Source organism: Mauremys mutica, chromosome 3, assembly GCF_020497125.1.
Source record: "Mauremys mutica isolate MM-2020 ecotype Southern chromosome 3, ASM2049712v1, whole genome shotgun sequence".
Lineage (NCBI taxonomy): Eukaryota > Metazoa > Chordata > Testudines > Geoemydidae > Mauremys > Mauremys mutica.
In genome coordinates, this window is record NC_059074.1 from 157,666,286 (window position 1) to 157,686,947 (window position 20,662).

The 20,662-nt window shown below is 44.0% G+C and overlaps 1 protein-coding gene and 1 long non-coding RNA gene across 3 annotated transcripts in view; one reads left to right on the plus strand and one right to left on the minus strand.

The window, feature by feature from the left end:
* EPHX1 (epoxide hydrolase 1) overlaps positions 1-5,121 on the minus strand; it is a 41,895-nt gene extending 36,774 nt beyond the window's left edge. The window contains exons 1-2 of one of the 2 annotated variants that reach the window (XM_045008343.1): positions 4,978-5,080; positions 3,537-3,616 (exon numbers count right to left, since the gene is read on the minus strand). The gene's annotated coding sequence lies outside the window, so the exon portion shown is untranslated. Of the gene's footprint in view, positions 1-3,536; positions 3,617-4,977 lie in introns of both variants that reach the window. The other variant, XM_045008344.1, reaches the window with a different exon arrangement.
* LOC123365605 lies at positions 4,675-6,869 on the plus strand. The gene is made up of 3 exons (XR_006577652.1): positions 4,675-4,973; positions 5,769-6,008; positions 6,713-6,869. It is a non-coding gene; the product is annotated as an uncharacterized LOC123365605 (long non-coding RNA).
* The last annotated feature ends 13,793 nt before the right edge of the window (positions 6,870-20,662 follow it).

The following is a 20,662-nucleotide window of genomic DNA, read 5'->3' on the forward strand; positions in this document are numbered from 1 at the left end:
TAGGGACCCAGCGTGAAGTCGCACGTATGTAGGAAATGCATCTTTGCAACCTTGCTTGCCCTCAGGAGTGAGATATTGGCTTCAATGACAAGCCTATGGAGAATGGTGGCAGAATTTACAATATTGTCCCTAGTCACTTGCAGCGATCCCCTTAAAAAACCACCTAGATCCTTTGCCTCATCTTGAACGCCCTCTTCCCCACCCCAGCCAAACTCACCATGTTTAAGGCATTCACTGAGCTATGTGCTTGCCAAAGGACAGTGAGAAAGGTATTTTACTATTATGATTCAATGCTGTGAGTGCACTTTCATGCCTCTGTTTATTGTTTCCTGTGTTTCTGCAGATGTGGCCTTGAGGAGAACCCCTTAGACACTGGTGGAGTGCCTCTGCCAGACAGAAAGTGACCCAGGAGCAAATGTTCTAAGGGGTACTCCAATCCTTTAATGCCGCAGAAGAAGAACAGAGGGCGTGGAGAAAGACAATCAATTAAAAATTAAAAATAGATAGCCAAGAAAGGAAGCAGGGCAAGGAGAGAATTTTAGAGGACCAGGAGTGAATGATAAAAGTGATGGAGACCAAAGAGAGATACTGAAGTCCCTAATTGTGCTGCAGGCGGAACACGTGAGCTCGCTCCCTCCTGCAGCCCATACAGAACTGCTAGCTATGCTCTCCCCAAACTCCTTGCATCTTCCCAGGCTGCAGTATACCCTGTTCACTCCATTCCTTTGGACAGGTTCCCCAGTGATAGCTGGACTTAGACACAGCTATGAGAGCCTCCATCAAGAGAGTGCTCCTCTTAGTGTTATGTCCCTATCAAGAAAGCGTTATGTGTGCATTGGTTACTGCTGTTTAATAAAAATGTACTCTCTGAAAGAAAATCAATCTTTATTTATCTCCTACACACAATGGCTGCTGCTGGAATTCATACACAGTGGCAATTTGCACATTTGCAGACAACAAATCACGGTCAGGAAGCAATCATCAAAATTTTCATTCAAGGCGACAAGTTAACAAAGCATGGTAAACTGCTTTATAGTAAAACATGTTACTGGTGCTCATTGTCAAAAGGGTGCCTCATAGTCTCCCTGATTCCAATATCCCCACCTTGTGCCCCTCTAACAGCCCTGGTATCTGGCTGCTCAAAATGAGCCACAAGGCAATCCGACTTCCCACTCCACCCCTGGGGAAACGTTTCACCCGTAGCCTCACAAATATTATGCAGCGCACACCAGGCTGCTATGACCATAGGAATATTTTCTTCACTGAAGTCTAACCTGCCATAAAGGCAGTGCCAGAGAGCCTTTAATCTGCCAAACACACATTCAACAGTCATTCTGCACCTTCTCAGCCTATTGTTGAAGCGCTCCTTGATGCTGTCCAGGTTTCCCGTGTAAGGCTTAATCAGCTATGGCAGTAAGGGATATGCTGAGTCCTCCAGGATCACTTTAGGCATTTCAACACCTCTTGAATCTTCTGGTCTGGAAAGAAAGTCCCTGCTTGCAGCTTTCTGTGCAGGCCAGTGTTCCTGAAAATGTGTGCATCATGCACTATCCCTAACGACCCCATGTTGATATCAGTGAAATGACTCTGGTGACCCACAAGGGCCTGCAATACCACAGAGAAGTACCCCTTTTTATTGATGTACTCCGTCACAAGATGGTCCGGGGCCAAAATTGAGATGTGTGTGTCATCTATCACCCTGCCACAGTTAGGGAATCCCATTGCCACAAAGCCATCCACTATTTCACGCACACACCACAGACACAGTTCTTCATAAAAGGATTCAATTAATGGCCCTGAACACTTGCGTGAACACAACTCCCAAAGTGGACTTCCCAACTTCAAACTGATTCGCGACTGACCAGTAGCAGTCGGGAGTTGTCAGCTTCCACACACCTATTGCCATGCACTTCTCCACTGAGAGAGCTGCTCTTATTCTGGTGCCCTTGTACCACAGGACAAGGCGGGAGAGCTCAGCACACAGTTCCAGAAAGGTGGCTATGCACATCCAAAAGTTCTGCAGCCGCTGCTCATCATCCCAGACCAGCACAACAATGTGATCCCACTACTCTGTGCTTGTTTCCTGAGCCCAAAAGTGACGGTCCACCATCTGCAGCTACTCCATGAATGCCAAACTTAATCTGGAATTGTTTCTTTCCATGGCACACAGCGGGACAGGCACCATGGATCCTGTTCAGATTCGAAGCTCATGAAATACTGCATGATCCGCCGCAGTGTGTTCGTAACACTGATCACAAAACTAGAGATCAGTGCAGGATCCATGCTTTCAGGCAGAGATGGAGGGCGCACAGTTTACCGGGGCTGTTAAAAAAAACAGCGCAAAACGTAGTCGAAAGTCCATGGAATGATGAGACAGAAAAAACTGCATCATGAGACGATGCAGAAGGTGGCAAGTTGCACGGTGGGATAGCTACCCACAGTGCACTGCTCTCTCTGTCAACACTAGAGCACCAACTGTGGACGGGCTCCAACGACACAAGAAGTGTTGTGTGAACACGCACAAACAATGCAATTATAGCAGTTTATGATCATTGGTGTAACTTGCGTTGATTTTACTCTGTAGTGTAGACATAGCCTCAAACAATTTCCCCTCACCCCTTTACTTTAACATCATCTTCACTGGCAATTGAAAAAAAATGCATCCCTCCCCCCAAATGGCATAGAGATCTTATGGCTGCCTAGTTTGATTTAAACTGCACATCCTATATTTTGGCTTTTTTGCGGGGGAGGAGGGAAGGAATGGAGATAGTAGGACTAGTGTAGGAGCAGTTTAGCTCTGTAGTGGCGGTGGGAGCTGGAACAACAAACCACCACATCTGGTCCTTCCCTGTCTATATAATTAATCTATAATTCAAATCAAGGCTGAAAACAATGCTTTTCCTTCATACCTAAGGTGTATTTTTCTGGGAGGTTCTTCATCGTAGGCTAAAGAGGATTAAATCACACATAACAAAAATGTTTTAAAATACACCCCTACCCCGATATAACACCACCCGATATAACATGAATTCAGGTATAACACGGTAAAGCAGTGCTCCGGGGAGGCGGGGCTGCGCGTTCCGGCGGATCAAAGCAAGTTCGATATAACGCAGTTTCACCTATAACGCGATAAGATTTTTTGGCTCCTGAGGACAGCGTTATATTGAGGTAGAGGTGTATTTTAGATTCCTATTCCTAGTTTTGGATGACTTGGGGCTGTGGACCTCTAATAAAACTAATTCAGTGTAATCATTCTGCTAAAAGTCATTACCAAGCTCTGATTTCTCGGTTCTCCTGCTTGGATCCAGAGCCCTTTTCTGCACAGAGACAGCAGCAGAATCTTAGGAATCCACTCTCTCTTACTAAAGGGCTAGTAAGTAGTGAAGAAAAAAGTTAGCCAAGCTTTTTGGGACGCTCATATTTAAGTGGCAAACCTCCAGTAATAGTAAGCAAGGCCCTTATGTAACTTAATCTAGACACAACACACAAAAGAAATAGGATTACTCTCAATGAAACTACTGTACTTTGCCACTTACTGCTCTCTTAGTGTGCTGAAGTAATTCTCACCAAGGGCTAGAGGAAACTGGATTCAGCTCAGATTTTTTTCTCTGTCACCCTCAAAACAAAAAGCAGAACAGAAGAGAAAGTAAAAGAAAATCCAGAAAACCATTTGTTTTTCAATCGGAAGGGCGGCTAATGGTAGTGAAGTAAAAAATCTTAAACTCGGGAAGTTTCCAATGAAGCTGCTCACACATGCATGTATCTGAAGCTAAAATTGGTCTTTAATGCCCATGAATGAGAGTATGATTACAAGATGTCACTTGGTAAAAAAAAGTAAATGTTTACAAAAACATCATCATCATATCTTTCTCTAGATATCAGTCTTCAGTGGAAACAGTTTAATGCACTCCTCTGAAGTATTCACAACCAAAACATTGAATGTTGTGCTAAATGCATAAAAACATGAAAGTGCTGTTGACTAGATAATAGAATAAATACAAGTGAGAGCGAGCTATCTTTTTTCAGTGTTCAAACTGAGGAAATAGGGAAGAAGTAAATTAAATGTTTAAAATTATTTTTTAATGACTGAAAGTGGCAAGAGCAGAGTGCAGCTTGATAACCATTATGCTCAGAGCTAGTTGGAAAACATATTTTCCATCCCACAAAAAAATTCAAAATAAAAAAAAATCATCACGAATCAAGACAAAAAGGCAAAGTTTCAAAAATTTTCACAAAATTAGAAAACAAATATTTTAATGTCAGCCTAAACATTTCTTTTGGACAAATCTGAAACGTTTCAGCTTCAACCCTTTATAATTTTTATATAAAATAAATGTCTAAACAAAATTTCATTTCAAAACAAAAACATCAAAACTTTTTTTTGGTTCCAGAAACATCGAAATGGGACATTGCTATATTTTTAAAAGTCTTATTACAAATTGTTTTTTTTTAAATGTAGAAAACAATTGGGGGGTGGGAATCCCGTTTCATTTTTGACTCGCCCTAATGCTCGTTTTAAAATGAAATGGACAGTGACACTCACACCCCCGTAAGTTACTGGTAAGGAAACAGCTCTGCAATGTCATGTTTTGATGTTAATTGTATTACATATTAACTCGCGCCCCTCCCAGGAATAACCACCAACAGGGGGGCACTTCGAGCCGCGCCGGAGGCCCTTCTGCCAGGCTGAAGTCTGAAATCAGAGCGTGGGTGGGCCCAGATTCCCAGCCGTGCGCAGCAGCAGGTCTCAGCCCTGGCCCACGCCCGTCCCGCAGGAGGGTTGTACCGCTGGGCGGCCCGGGGCACGCGGGCTCGGACCGCAGGGCCGGCAGCCACCTCCCGCGGGGGCGGAGCAGCGCACCCCCGCTCAGCGCGCCGGGGCTGAGGGGTCGGTGTCCTAGGGCCAGCAGGGGCAGGAGCTTCGCGGCGCGGCGGGAATCGACCTCCCGCTAAAGCGACCCCAGAGGCTGCAGGTACCTGCGAGCTGGCGGGGGCGGATCCGTCGCTGGGTCCGGCGCGCGAGCCTGGCCCTGCGAGCTCTGCGCTGCGCTCCGCCGGGGACGGGGGAGGGGCAGCCCGTGCGGGCCCGCCCGCCCGCCAAGGGGAGGAGAGGGCGGGTCACATAGCCCGCCCGCCTGAGGCGGGGGCCCGGGAGCAGCCGCACTGGCAGGGCGATGGGAACCGGCGGCCCCGCCCACAGGTTGGGAGTGGAGGCCCCGGTGAGGTCCCTGCCCGCCGTGGGACCTGCCCCTGGGAGCGGAGCCCGCCCCCGCCGTGCCTCGCCGGAGTCGGACCCGCAGTGATGGGAGGGTGGACACGGCTCGTGGGAGAGAAGCTCCCAGTGCCCGTGCGGGGGCTGCGTGGAGGGGAGCGAACCCCCACATGCTGCAGGGACAGACCCCTTAGTAGTGCAAATAACAAGAAGTCTAATCCAAGCCCCCGCAAGGTGCCCGGGAAGAGGTTTGTTTTCTCCAGTGGGATTGCTGGCCAAGCCTGGGCCCGAAAACAGTCAGGTACTCCAGCCCTCCTTGCAATAGCCCCTGGTTCTTACCTAGGGCTTTTCAACAGCAGAGCTCAAAGGCCTTCACAGCAGTGCCTTTATCCTCCCAGCACTGAGGCAGGGAAGTATCACTATGCTTGGGTGACCAGATGTCCTGATTTTATAGGGACAGTCCCAATTTTGGGGGTCTTTCTCTTATATAGGCTCCTGTTACCCCACAGCCTCATTTTTCACACTTGCCTTCTGGTCACTCTATCCCATTTCACAGCTGGGGAAGGCACAGAGAGCTGCTGAATGACTTGATAAGAACACAGGAACCTTGTGGAAGAACAGGGACCTGAACCCATGTGTCAGGGTAGTTCCTTAACCAACAGACCCTACAGCAACAGACTGATTAGCATGAACTCAAGTTGAGAGGTCTTGGAATCACAGCAGTAAACACAGTCGTGTGACCTTGGACAAGTCACTTTACCTTGCTGTGGCTCAGTTTCTCCATCTGTAAAATGAGGTATTGTGAGGCTTAGCACATTGTTTGCAAAGTAATGTAAGAACTCAGAAAGCAGTGCTTCTCAACCTAGAGGATGGGTTTAGGGGGGTTACAAACAGGGCTCGCATTAGGGAATAGGAAGCAGGGCAATTGCCTGAGGCCCTGCAAAGCTAATTTGCATGTTTCAGCCCGCACTGCCTAAGCCCGAGCCGTGCCAGGCTTTTCAGTCCAAATGTCACCGGCCATGGCTAGCCCCCAGCCCCGCCCCTTCTGTCTGCGGCCCCGCCCCTCACCAGCGCCCAGAGCCACCCCTTCCGCCATGGCCACCAGTCCAGTCCTGCAGCTAGCCCCGCTGACCCAAAGGAACACTAGAAGGGCAGGTGGCATATGGCCCCAGCCTCTCCATACCCGGAGCATGGGAGGCCCCAGCCCCGGAGCACCAGGAAGGTGAGTGGTGTGCGGCTCCAACCCTGGAGTGCCCTGGCCCCAGAACACGGGAAGGTGGGCAGCACACCTCCCCCAGCTGGAGTGCAGGGAGTGGTCACGGCAGGGGGGTGGGGTCATGTCTGGCAGGTTAGGGAGGCAGAGCTGTATAAAAAGGTTGAGAAACACTGTTCTGAATGAATGTACTTTAGAAAACTACAGGTTTTTTATGCCCTGCAGTGTCTCAATGTTGTGATATTATTAGGGCTGTTATATTAATACTTTAACATGTCTATTTACAGATAAAAATAATGAGGAATCCCAGTAATGAGAGTGGCTTCAAAAGTTATTTTTCCTCCCTTGGTATCCTGCTGTTAATTTAAATTTTCTCGTTAGACTGACCTCACACTTGGTAAGACAACTCCTATCTTTTCATGTATTTATACCTGCTCCTGTATTTTCCAATCCATGCATCTGATGAAGTGGATTTTAGCCCACAAAAGCTTATGCCTAAATAAATTTGTTAGTCTCTAAGGTGCCACAAGGACTCCTCGTTATTTTTACTGATACAGACTAACATGGCTACCACTCTAAACCTGTTTACAGATAGACATTTAAGAGCAATGAGTACAGAGTAAATTCTCATACATAATGTGAGATGAGGCAGATAACATCAGACCTAATTCCAGAACAGAAGAAATGTGCATGAAAGTGAAGGAACAGGGAAATATGAGCATGCATGAAAGTGCAGTTCACTGGGAAATATGAGCATGCAAATGTCAGTGGAATGAAAGCAGCAAACATGAGCAACTACAACAGAAGACTTGGGGACAGGAAACAAAGGAGTGAAAACTGTGTGGATGATGTAGTAAAACACACTGGCCTCCCTGGAAAATGTGCTAAGCCCACGATGCTATATTTCAGAAAAAGGAACTTTAAGCAGGGAGTGGTGATAACACAATGAGTTAGATCCAGAGAAAGAGGATATGGCCACAGCAGAGACTATTACAGGGCTGTCTGTGAAAGCACATAGGATTCTGATGAACCAGAGAAGAAAAAAAATTCACTGATGAAATGGAATTATAAACATGGTTAGAGAGTTGCTTTTATCTTGTGGGAGCAGTGGGAGTGGTTTAAAAAACAAAACAAAAACTAAGACCAGCTGTCTGTGATAGAAATGGCTATAGACCTGCCAATATCTAATCATAGTGAGAAGCAGCTTATAGATTAATCAGCAAAGGTAGCATGTAAAAGTATTAAAGAGCATGGAACACAGGGCAGACAAAAATGGATTGCTGGATTCTAACAAGTCTCCAGCAAAGATTTTGAATATATTCAGTGTACAGTTCCTTGAAGAGCTTGCAGACTGCTCTTGTTGAAGTCAGGAAGAATGAGTTTCCTTTCCACAAACCCAGGCTCTATATGGTCCAAGGCTGTAATGATAGCTATAGAGATGCCACTGGTAAACTTTGCTGTACACAGTGTTGTTGTAGCCATATCAGTCCCAGGATCTTAGAAAAACAAGGTGGGTGAGGAAATGTGTTTTATTGGACCAACTTCTTAGTGAAAGAGACAAGCTTTCAAGCTTACACAGAAGTCTTCCTCATACCTGGGAAACTTAGTCAGTGTGTTACAGCTAAACACAAGGTAGAACAGATTGTTTAGCAGAAGTAAACACATAATACTGACAAAAATGGTAGTGTAGACAAGTCCTTAGTGTTAAGTTGTCTTGTATGTTGCTATAAAGTTGTATCTGATCTGACAGAAGTCAAGACCTACCTCTGTGTGTGTTGGAATTATTACTTTCAGTGTTCCAGTAAATCCCTGTAATTCTATAAGCAAGCGTTACCACAAAAGCCTAGATGAATGAGATGTTAAGTTGATAGTTTAACCAGAAAGAGAACATTTATCTAGATGACTCCAATCATGCCTCCTGCTCTGGAAAGTCCACAGCATGCAGCTATATTACCCCTGGGTTGGTTGGCTGTAGTTTGAAAATGTGCTGACTTGCAAAAGATTAATCATGGGATGCCAGGAGAGGAATCTTGGAAATTTTGCTACTGTGACTCCAAGTCCCAGAATTCCAGTTGCTTGTGGTAGGCATCCCACAACACCCTGTGAGAAAAATTCCAAAATGAATGGAGCCCAGTAGTAGGACAAAGCACCAGGGGATTCTCACCCACAATGTTAAGAGTTTATTTAAAAAAAAAAAATCAGTGCACACTGATTCAGGGGAAAGTAGGTAAAAGCCAGCTGCGTAGTTGCAATGATTTCAGAATAGTTTCTGTTCCAGCTACCAGCCATTCACCCCCATGCAGACTATCCCTAAACAAGATATAAGAAACAAATTAGATGCATCTTCTAATGAGAATAATTAGCCTAGAATTCAACTCCCTTTTCCTACAGAACATAAATGTGAGGATGCAAATCTGATTTGCATGGCTCACCCACTGGTGAACACCCCATATTAAAGTAGTTAGAAAGGTTCTAATTTGATGTTTAAGCACCACACTGTCCATAGTGGCTTTTTCAACATGTTTATACCAGTTTTAACATAGCTGCAATCACGTTTAAGCCATGTTTAAACACCGACTGTAAAGCCACTGTGAACAGGGCCTATGACTGTCTACACTAGAGAATTAAAGGGTCCTTTATCAAATTGGTGTGATTGAACACACACAATTCAATGCCTCCTTACTAGCTCTGATTACTGGTGTTTTGAACTGTTGCAGTTTTACCAGCATCCACTCTAGTGATGGTATAAACTTTTTCAGTGGCAATGCTTATTTGCAGCACAGCTCCCCAAAGCAATGGATTTTGGGAGCTTTTGGAAAGCCACTAGTGAACAATAGGCCAGAAGTGAGAGCCTTCAGGTAGTTTTTAATCCACATTGGCAATAAAATGATGCAGACTGAAATGATTCAGACTAAATCAGTATTTAGCCTTGATAGAAGCAAGTCTAATAAAAACATTATTTGACATGTATGTAAACCATTGGGAAGCACTTATTGACAGGAATGTGTTTTACACATGTGCTAGGGAGGCCATGCAGTTCCAAGGCTTAAATTACTTTGGCAAGCCTTTTAGGCCTTTGCCACATAGTAGTTGCAGAACCGTGTTACGCATGTGGCCATGCATGTTTAAACATGGTAAACATGATTTGAACATATTTTCCCTAACCAGTGTGGGGAATTCTTTCCCCCCACCCCCAGACCTATATTAGCCAAACTAGATAAAAACACTGCACGGATTGTAATGTTCAAGAAAAAAAAATCCATCCCATACTGATCTGGGAAATTTTGCTCCTTGCGTAGACAGTGCTTTACAAATAAGTCCCTTTCTGAGTATAGGCTCCTCTTAGAAGCAAGATGTACTCACTGTCCCCTAGATCTTCAAAAGATAACACACCCTAGAGACACTTGTCACTACTACTCTTGTTTAAATTCTAGTGAGCAAAATACCATAGCATGAGCTCAAAAAAGGAAACATGAGCACAAGATCAAAGTCGTCAGGCAGATGTAGTATATACAGCATCTTCAAGGCTACCTTGAATTTCAATAGAAAATACTAGTTAATATCTTTTATAAATACAACAGTACAGAATAAAAATGAACATAGCTGTTTCAGGTTTGTAATAGAGAAAATGCAGTAAGGAAGGAATATGTGCCCAAATATCATGGCTATATCCCAAATTCACAACTTCTGGGCACAAATCCAATCTCTGTTAGAGGAAAAAAATATAATGGATATAAGAATCCAGATCTCTCTATTAGATGCATGTCTTAGTGCCTTTTCAGTTGACCTTTCTTTAATAGTTGCAAGACATTTTTACAGTGGCAGAAAGCAAATGTGTTACCATCATGCTGCTCAAGGAAAAAATGAATTTTAGCACCCAAAATTAAAATAATCCTTGGTTCTGGCATAGACTGTGGTTATATCTGCAACAATGGGGTCTGTACTTGTATCAGAGTAACAAACCCTAGAAACATTTAGTGACTACACTTTTTTATTTTTGGCTTCACTCCCACCAGACCAACTTCAGATAATCTTATTTAAGTCCACATTCTTCTAACAGCAACAAGGCCATTATAATGCAAGGCATTAAATACCACAGGGATGAGAGCTATGAAGTGTATATAATAAATGAAGGATGGTGAACTCTTGATGTTGGTTACTCTGCTAAATAACTACCCCACTTTTTAAAAAATCATGGTATTCTCCTTATTGGGAAAATAATGCAGCCTTACCAGGAGAACAAGTTTCCCCCTTGGGACCACACTAATGCAGAGAACCTCCAGTTACACGTAAATAACCTCCATTATTTGTTGTTGCTGGAGGCACTATAGAAAATATCTCTCTCCACCCTAATGTTGTTCTGCCTTTAGTGAATATATGTTCTTTGAGATGTGTGGTCCCTATCTGTATTCCACATGTGAGTATGCATGCACACCATACACTTGAGTCTGGAATTTTTTTTTTTTTTTACAAGCAATGTCCGTTGGCTTGCACATGCACCATAACTTTTCTCATGCCCTAAAGCAAGGGCATAAAGGTTGGTGTGGGCCGACGATTTTCCAGTTCCTGCAGCAGAGGGGATGGATGGCAGGTAGTGGAATACAGATAGGGACCACACATCTCAAAGAACCTCCCGTTACAGGTAAGTAACCTCCATTTCTTTTTAAAGTGATGGTCCCCCTGTGTATTCCACACGTGGGAGAATAAACAAACAGCAATCAAACAGGAGGGCGGTGCAAGGATGCAGAAGTGATTCCTGACTGTAATACTGCTGTCCCCACAGGTATATCTGCAGTGGAAACCAGGACCAGAGCATAATGTCTGGTGAAGATATGGAAAGAGCTCCAAGTAGCTCCTCTACATCTCTCTAGTAGGGATAGGTCTCTCAGATACATAGAAGAGGCTGCTTGCCCTCTGATGGAATGAGCCCTCACCCCTTCCACTGGGTGTGGGGCAAGGGGATGCAGGCTAGTTGGTAACAAAAGATAATACAACCAGAGATCCATTTTAAAAGTCTCTACCCCCATAGAGTGTGTCCCTTGATTTTCTGCTATGGAAACAAATAGTTTAGATGTCTTTCTAATATTCTTTGTAGATAAAAAGACAAAGCTCTTTAGACATTCAGAAAATGCAGCCTTCTCTCTTCATCTGTGGCATACGGTTTAGGAAAAAATACTGGTAAGTGGATGATCTGACTTATGAAACAAACTACTTCAGGGACAAATGTGGAGTGGGGGTGTAAATAGACCTTTTCTTTATAGATGGTAGTATATGGTGGGTTCCCCATGAGCATCCCCAGCTCACTGACTCTTCTAGCTGATATAGCCATTGCAAAGGCCACCTTCATAGACAGAGGGGCCTTTGAGCATGTGGCTAGAGGCTTGAAAGGGAGGTTTAATGAGAGATGATAGAACAAAACTGGAGGTCCCACTGAGATATGATCACCACCAATGTTGGAAAGGATCTAAGAAGTCCCTTCAGAAATCTAGGTGTGATAAGATAAGTGAAGATCATAGGGTTACCCCGGGCTGGAAAGCTCTGATTACTGCTAAATGTACTCAAAGAGAACTGGGTGCAAGACCCAGAGACTTAAGGGTAAGTAGATATTCTAGGATAGCAGGGATCTCAGCATATTCCAGACAAATGGTGTTGCTGAGTCCAAGAGGAGAAGTGCTCCATTTTGTTGAATAACAGTTCCTTGTGGAATCCTTTCTGCATTGGTTAAAGATGGAATGCATCTTCCAGAACACAAGCATTCTATTTCCAATGCCCATTGAAATACCAGTGAGAGTGTATCCCATGAGGCTTATGAATGTATATGTGAGATAAAACATATTCCAGTTATGCTACATATACCATGTAACATATCTCTGTAAAGGTTATGATCTACTGAATACATTCCTCCTGTTTGTATACATATATCATTTTTGTACTTGAAGTTAGAAATCAAGCAAGTTTACAGCCAATATTCAGAAGTAGCTTTAGTAGAGCATTTGGTCAGCTTCTTGAGAAAGGAATGTGCGAATTAAGTGCCCAATCACGAAACACTTAAAGGACAATGAATCTTGGAAGGCTCCAATCCACATAAGAAGTCTACCTGCGGACGTTCAAGGTAGCATGTAAGCAATGGCTGCTCCCTGTAAAAACTGAGTCATGCATGGACATGTGACTTGCCCATGTGACTCAAATTCCATCTTGGAGCTGGACTTTGCATAGGAGAGAGGAGGGGGTCTCCACCCACAAGAGAGTCTATTTAAACCCCTGGGAGACCCCTCCATTTTGTCTTCAGCTGGCTAAAGAGAGAGCCTCTCCACTCTCAAAGATACCTGAAAGAAACTGGAACAAAGGACAGTAACTACAGGGGGTGTGAGTGATTGCTGGACCCAGACTAGAAGGAGACTACTCTGTAATAGGAAGCTTACTGGAATTCCTCTGAGGGTGAGATTTTTATCTGTATTCAGTTTTCTTACTGTATTAGACATAGACTTGCGTGTTCTATTTTATTTTGCTTGGTAATTCACTTTGTTCTGTCTGTTACTACTGGGAACCACTTAAATCCTACTTTCTGTATTTAATAAAATCACTTTTTACTTATTAATTAACCCAGAGTATGTATTAATACCTGGGGGGGGGGGGGGGAAGGTGGCGCAAACAGCTGTGCATACCTCTCTATCAGTGTTATAGAGGGCGAACAATTTATGAGTTTTATATAGGGTAAAACGGATTTATTTGGGGTTTGAACCCCATTGGGAGTTGGGCATCTGAGTGCTAAACACAGGAACACTTCTTAAGCTGCTTTCAGTTTAAGCCTACAGTTGTTAGGGGGTGTGGTTCAGACCTGGGTCTGGGTTTGCAGCAGGCTAGCGGGTCTAGCTGAAACCAGGCAGGGCACTGAAGTACCAACCCGGAGTTCTAGTAAATTGATGTGCATTCTGGACTCCTGCAAGGTCCAAACACCTTGTCCCTATGATCGCCCATTGTGAGCACCTCAACTTGAGAGGGAGGCATCGGTAACAATTGTGACTTGAGAATCTGTGTGAGAAAAGGGATCCCTACCTGAATCTTCTCCAGTTTTGTCCACTGGACAAGAGAGTCCAAAACCTTGGCAGGAGTTTTCACTCTGTCGTTGATGTTGCCCTTCTCTGGTGAGTACATGGAGAGAAGCCAGGCTTGTATGCAATGAAGATGAAGCCTGGCTAATGGCATCGTGTGTGTGCATGAAGCCACGTGGCCAAGGAGGAAAAGGCAAGTTCTGATTGACATCCAGGGTCAAATAATGACTTGGTGTATGAGTGTTTTCATAGCATAGCTAGAGGTTTCAGGCCCTTGCTGAGGTAGAGTCCAGCTAGAGCTATGAAATTTATATACCTTGAGGGGCTCACTGTGGATTTTTTGTAGTTGATGCAGACACATAGGGAAGGCAGAAGACTGAGTAGAACACAGGTTGCCACTGGAGTTCAAGGAACTGCGTGTCAGAAGCCAATCATGGAGGTATGGGAAAACTCTAAATCCCACTCTTCTCCTCAGAGCTGCCACCACTGAAAAGATCTTTGTAAAGACCCTGGCTGCTCTGGCCAGCCCAAAGTGGAGGACTCTACATTGGTAATGGTCTTGACCAAAGAGGAACCTGAGGTCTTCCTATGGGCTAAGTGAATGTCTGAAAATATGTCTCATGTTGAGAGCCACAAGCTATCCTCTAAAGGAGGGAATTATTGATACCAAGGAATTCATGCAGAATTTTACTTTTTGGATGAATATGTTCAATCATTGTGGATCAAGCATTGGCCTCCACCTCCATTCTCCTTAGGGAATCAAGAAGTAAGGGAAGTAGAATCTCTTCCCTTGGTGTTGAGGTGGAACCCTTTCTATAGCTCCCCTGAGGAAAAGGGGGTCCCTTTCTTGTTGTATAATCCCCTCATGAGAGTTGTCCCTGAAAAGGAACGGGAAAGGGGGTTTGTGGGTAGAAGTTGCCAGAAATTTGATCAGATAGCCATCATGAATAACTTCTGGTACTCATTTGTCAGTAGTCAGGGCCCTACAGTTTTCAGCAAATTGGGTAAGGCAGACTCCAAATATCTGAGGAGGGGAATGAAGAGGCATCAATAAAGGGATGCAGGCCTCAACAGCCCCAGCAAAAGAAACTCTTTGCCTGGGAGTTATAGTATGATGTGGTGCTGGATGTTGCAGAGTCTGGGTTCCTGGGTCGGTAAACCTTCTGTCTCTTACACGGTAGCTCCCGAGGACAACGGTGATAAAAAGGTTGAGGAGGCAGTCACGCCCCATCTGTGATGTTTTCTCTTGAGGACCAGAGTATAGATGCCTAGCAAGCAAAGTGTTGTCTTAAACTCCTTGAGGGAGTGGAGCCAGTCATCTGGCTTCTTGTAGGTTGATTGTATCAAAGAGCAGAAGTTACACCTCCCTAGAGAAATCTGAAGATTGCAATCTCAGATTTCTTCTCATAACAAGGCTGTAACCACCCCCCTAAGTGCAGTAGCTGCCACATCCACAATGGCCTAGAGGGAAGTTTTGGACATCATCCTGCCCTCATCAACTAAGGCCTGGAAGTAGGCTCTATCCTCAGGGAGCTTATCCTTAAAATCCATAAACTTAGAATAACTGATAAAATCATATTTGGTCAGGAGAGCCTGACAGTTTGAGATCCTGAACTAGAGGGAGGTGGAAGAGGTCAAACCTCTTGTGTCCCTTATCAGAGGAAGTAGCCTGGGAGTGTTGCTGGTTGGACTGCTCTGAAGCCATTTGTACCACCCAGGAGTTAGGCAGCAGATGAGAGAATAAAAGTTCTCTTCCCCCCCCCACGCCAGGGACAGTACAAAATAACGCTTGGCCATCTTAGGGGTAGTAGCACAAGAAGCAGGAATGTGTTAAACCATCTTTTCTGTGTCCATAATGGCCTCACTGGGGCAAGGAGGACATTCGACTGAGACCATGTCCAGTAATCTGTGCTGTGGCTCCTCGACTTCCTTAAACTGACTCTGTAGTTCTGCCACCACCCTGTGAATGAGCTATTGATATTGTTTAAAGTCATCTGGTGGAGACAGAGAAGATGGAGTAACTGTCTCAGCCGGTGAAAATGACAAAATTGTTCATGGAACCATTGGAACTGGCTCACCTTCCTCCAAATACTCCCATGGGGCAGGTTGTGGATGGCTAGGTGATAGCAAATGGGGCTCATGCATCGATCCTGGGTGTCTAAGGTGGGACTCCCATGGTCTCCAGTATTGCCAGCGGAGGACCACCCCAGGGCATAGAGTACCACCTGTCTCATGGCCAACTGTGTCTGGGCAGAGGCTGGAACCCTGATCTTTTATGGCTTCTGACCAGGCCATCTCCCCTCAGTGCCGCAGAAACTCCTGCTGAGTTTCTGACTCATCAGTAAAGGCTGGACTTTGGATTACCAGCAGAATTGATGGTACCAATGGCTGTGCCTCGAGACTGACTGGTGGGATGGGAGAACAACTCTGGATCATCAGGATAATCTCTTCCTCTGGTGTAACAATGTCCTGGAATAAAGAAGATCCTGATAGGAGGGGTGAATGCAGCCAGGTCAGATCAAAGGTCTCAGACCATGCTGGAGTATGAGGAAGGTCCACCTGCGGAAACTGTCAGAACCGGAGCTTTCCCAGTCACACTGGAAGTCAGAGCCACATGGGACAGTGTTGATACAGGTACAACATTGGATCTAGAGGTGGATAAGAGCACCACAAGCTATTTATCCTGAGTCTTTGCCATCAGAGCTGTCAGATCCCTACCCTTGCACACCACCGTCTCCTGTAGAGATTTGCTTTGGTCTTAGTCCTTAGTGTCTGTTGAAATTATTAATAATTTCAAATATTGTTAATATTATGGAAACTCAAACACCAGTGTAACCATGAATTCCTTTATTAAATCTGAAGGCAAAAATGGTACTTTATGCAGTTGCTCTAAACATGTCTAACATCCTAAAAATAAGCAGTCACTACATCAAATATATTAATATTTATAAGCATGTGATCAATATACTTACAAATAGGCCAGACCTAGGGATGACCATCTCATTCTGGCATGCTCCAGCATAATCAGGTAGGGTCTGACAAAACCTTCAGATTCATGGCTCTCCATTTATCCCCTTCAGCTAACTAGCTTTAGCAAAAACCTAGTTTGAAGCAGTTTATCTGTGTTTCTTTCCTTTCTCCAAGGCCTTCTCTTATCTTCTTCCTGCCTCCTCCCAGCCTTGCTTACCAGCAGAACAGTGAGAAGGTTCAGGTTTGTTTCTTTTGAGACAATTTTTGTTTGTCATATTACTGTAGCTCTTATTTTATAGTTTTTTTGGAACCTTAATATCCTTCCCACATTAAAGTAACACTACTTACTATTCTCACAGCCTTCATTTACTTGCTGATTGGGGCCTTCTTTCTACTGGCCATGAACGATAAAGAAAAAGGGTTTTTTTCCCTTAACCAAACTTAAGATGCTCTAATTTTTATCATTATCCTACCACACCTGTGCACGCAGTCTCTCACGACTTCGCCTGAGTCAGGGAGGAATCCTCTCTCTTCAGGACAGTTTTTGACAAAGATGACTTTTCCTTGTATCTATGAAAGTGCCCCTTACTCTCATGTGAAGCCCTCTCCTTAGTCTTAGCAGTTTTAGCTTCCGTTACTGAAGTCATGCTTGGAGAGGTGCAGCCTGCTTCCTGAGACTGATGTATAGGTCAGGGAAGGAGGTTCCCAAGCCAAACCTGATTGGCATCTCGCTGCCTTCTCCACCAGATGTTTTCTGAGTTTTAGTTACTGACCCTCAAGTTCTGGGCAGAAAAGAATGGCAGATTCTGCAGTTGAATGATGTGAACCCTCACCCAGGCCGCAGAGGCAATGTTGATGGTTCTTGCTCGCAGAAAACAGTTTTGGAACACCAGGACCCTAGGCATAATCCGACTTCTGAAGCAGAAAAATTCTCCAGGGAAGAGAGAAACTAAACAACACTATGCTAGAATATACTATAAAAAACAAAATTATACACCAGGGGTCGGCAACCTTCAGCACACAGCCCATCAGGTTAATCTGCTGGTGGGCTGTGAGACATTTTGTTTATGTAGATCATCTGCAGGCATGGCCCCCTGCAGCTCCCAGTGGCTGCGGTTCACTGTTCCCAGCCAATATATTTAGAGCAATGATATAGTAGAAAGAATCTTAGTTGTGCTGGGATCCTGACTCAGATTATGCCACGGTAAGAAGGAACTAGAGAGGCCTTAGCCCACACTATCCTTTATGCCCTTGTTTCAGAGCATAAGGAAAGATATGGCACATACATGGGCCAACAGATACTACTTGTAAAATCCTGGGCTCAGGCACATGCATATCCATGTGTGGAGTACACAAGGACCACCACTCAAAGAAGAATCTAGTCCTAGCACTACCCATATATTAGACCCACCGACGCTTGATTTTTTTTTTTAAATTCTTATAAACATTTGTGTTGTTTGAATGAGTCACATAACATTTCTTTGAACTGAGAAGCATGAACCTGTTTGAGGGCGAAGAGACCTTTTCCAGGGGCTGCTGTGCCTTTTCCAGCTAGATCATCCTGAGCAATAGCTTGAGCAAAAACTGGTATATAAGCAATTGCATTTCTAAAATTTTTTGAAATGGGGTTTAAGATTGTTGGACAATGCCAAGAAAGTGTCCCTACTGCCCCCAATAGCCTCAAAAAAAGCATGAATGACAAACACCTTAACCATTCCTGCACAAGACACATCTTTGATTAATCAGGAGGAAAGTGATCTAGCTTCACCATGAAGGTAGACAAAGTTTTAAAAAGGTTCCTTCACATATAGCATTTTCAAAAGTACAATACCTAAACAAGAGTTCAGAGGTTTTAGCTAAGTTCTCATCCTCTAAGGTCACCCACTGCTTCTTAAAGACTTAGAAGGGCTGATACAGGAAATGCAGTTCTGTAAAGAAACAAGACTTGAGATGAGAATCAATGGGCTCATTAAAAATCAAATAAAAATCTTGAGCAAAATAGAAGACCTGACCAGAGAACAGGAGGGAAGGAACAGATTTAAAAAATTTATTAAGATGTTTTTTAAAAAGTGAACGGTATAGAGTTTAAGCATAGAAGTTTCTGGTTATCAGGGAATAACATACAGATTATCAAGGGGTGCGTAGTTCAGCAAGGAATACATAATCTACAATATCCCTGATTGGAAGTAAAAGGTTAACAGGTCAAAGTACAGACATTGAGATATGAGGGTATGTTGTTCAGATGATGGCTATGTTTGGGTGTGGCGTGTAATGAGTGGATACGATGATGAGGATGGATTGACCCTCATTTGGTGAGATTTAATGTTCAGTGAGTTTATGGTTCCAGTTCATATGGTCCAACGGAAAAAGTCTCTCGGTCCCTTTCTTGTAGTCGATGCACAATAGCGCTCTGGCTCTCACCTCCTGGTACTGTCAGTGGCCGGTGATGTGTTCGGTATAGATGTCCCTGGACCATCAGATGATGTCTGAGACCATGAGGTGCCTACAAGACAACACCTTACTCAAGCAAATCTCTCCACCTCAGTTGTCATTTTGTTGGATAAGGATGATGCTTGATAAGGATGGTCTTTTTATTTTTTCATGCTGTACGAGTAACTGAATCTTATGACAACTTAGTCTTCCTACAAATATCAGACTATGGTATTGAGATAAATTGTTTAATGTCTCTGAATGTTGAAAATCTTCTACTTAAAATTGAGAGTGCTCCCAGGTGTCTCACCCAGAAATCAAGAGATGTTTTTAATTGAGCTGGAAGGAGACAAAAATGTGTTGAGTATTCTGCATGCCTTTATATAATATGTAGTAAATTACTCACTAAATTTAAAAAAAAAGCGGTAAAATTTTCAAAATGGTCCTAAAGACCCTAGGATGCTAAATTCCATTTGCAGAAGTGACTTAGGTACTTGACTTCTTCCACTGAACACTTAAAAAGAATAAAATTAAATTCGTGATTAAACTCTTACTTTTATAGCTCAGTTAAGTACCTTCCCACATTCAGGGGTCTAACATTTACAAAAATTGTTGATGGATATGTATACAACAGCTACGGGTAGAACTCCCACAGGAAAATAGAAAGGACATAGCTTCACATAAGAACAGACATCCCAAGCTAGTGGGAGTAAGGGTTTCACCTCTTGATTCTCAAAGGAAGAGAAGATGTTAAACACAAAAAAACCAAAAACAAACAAACCAGGAGAATTACAACACTAAAACAAAGGACAGACTGGACTCTGTGTGGGAGTCTAATTAAAATCTCTCCATGAAGCTCTATGCTGTATGGCCCACACAGCTTAATGAAAATTATGGACCATAAAAGTTGGATGACACAGGTGATTGGCAGTAGGACACCGATCAACTCACTGATTGAAATCTATGAACAGTAAAAAGCCTTGGTGACCAACATCTCTGTAGTATGTAACCTTGCTGGAAGTCTCCACAAGTCATAAATGAACCAGTGGGGTAGCAGATTGCAGTGTTATTGGCATTTCATGGCTACAGTTTGCCAAATTGACTATTATGCTCTGGACTTTCCTCCCAAAGACTAAATACATTTCTAATTTAGTGTAACTTTAAAGAAGATAGAGTGGGATCTTAAGCTTAAGTTTACTAAAACTCCATCCTGATGATCACATCCACAGTAGAACACTACTGTTAAATTTAGTACTGAAAGGCAGATTGAGAATACACCTTCTGACATGTTGCCTGTCTACATAACAGCTTCCAGGAACAACATCTGGAGAAAACTATTAGCATACTTCATTTGTCCCCTGTATCCATTTTGCTTGCAGAGAGCGTATTTAAATCTGTCCTTAGTTCTGTACTGTAGGCTTTTCCTGTATGCAAATAACCCCTGTCCTATAGGGTTCTCAAACTTCATTGTACTATGACCCCTTTCTGACAACAATTACTACATGACCCCAGGAGGAGGGACTGAAGCCTAAGCCCACCCAAGGCAGGGGGATGAGGGGGAACCAAAGCCCCACTGCCCTGGGCAGGGGTGGGGTGTCAAAGCTGAACCTCAAGGGCTTCAGTCCCAGGCAGGGGGCCTACAACCTGAAGCCCTCAGGCTTCAGCCCTGGGCGGCGGGGCTTGGGTTTAAGCTTACACCTCAGCTCCAGGAAGGCTAATGCCAGCCCTGGTACCCCCATTAAAACAGGGTTGTGACCCACTTTGGGGTCCCAACCCCCAGTTTGA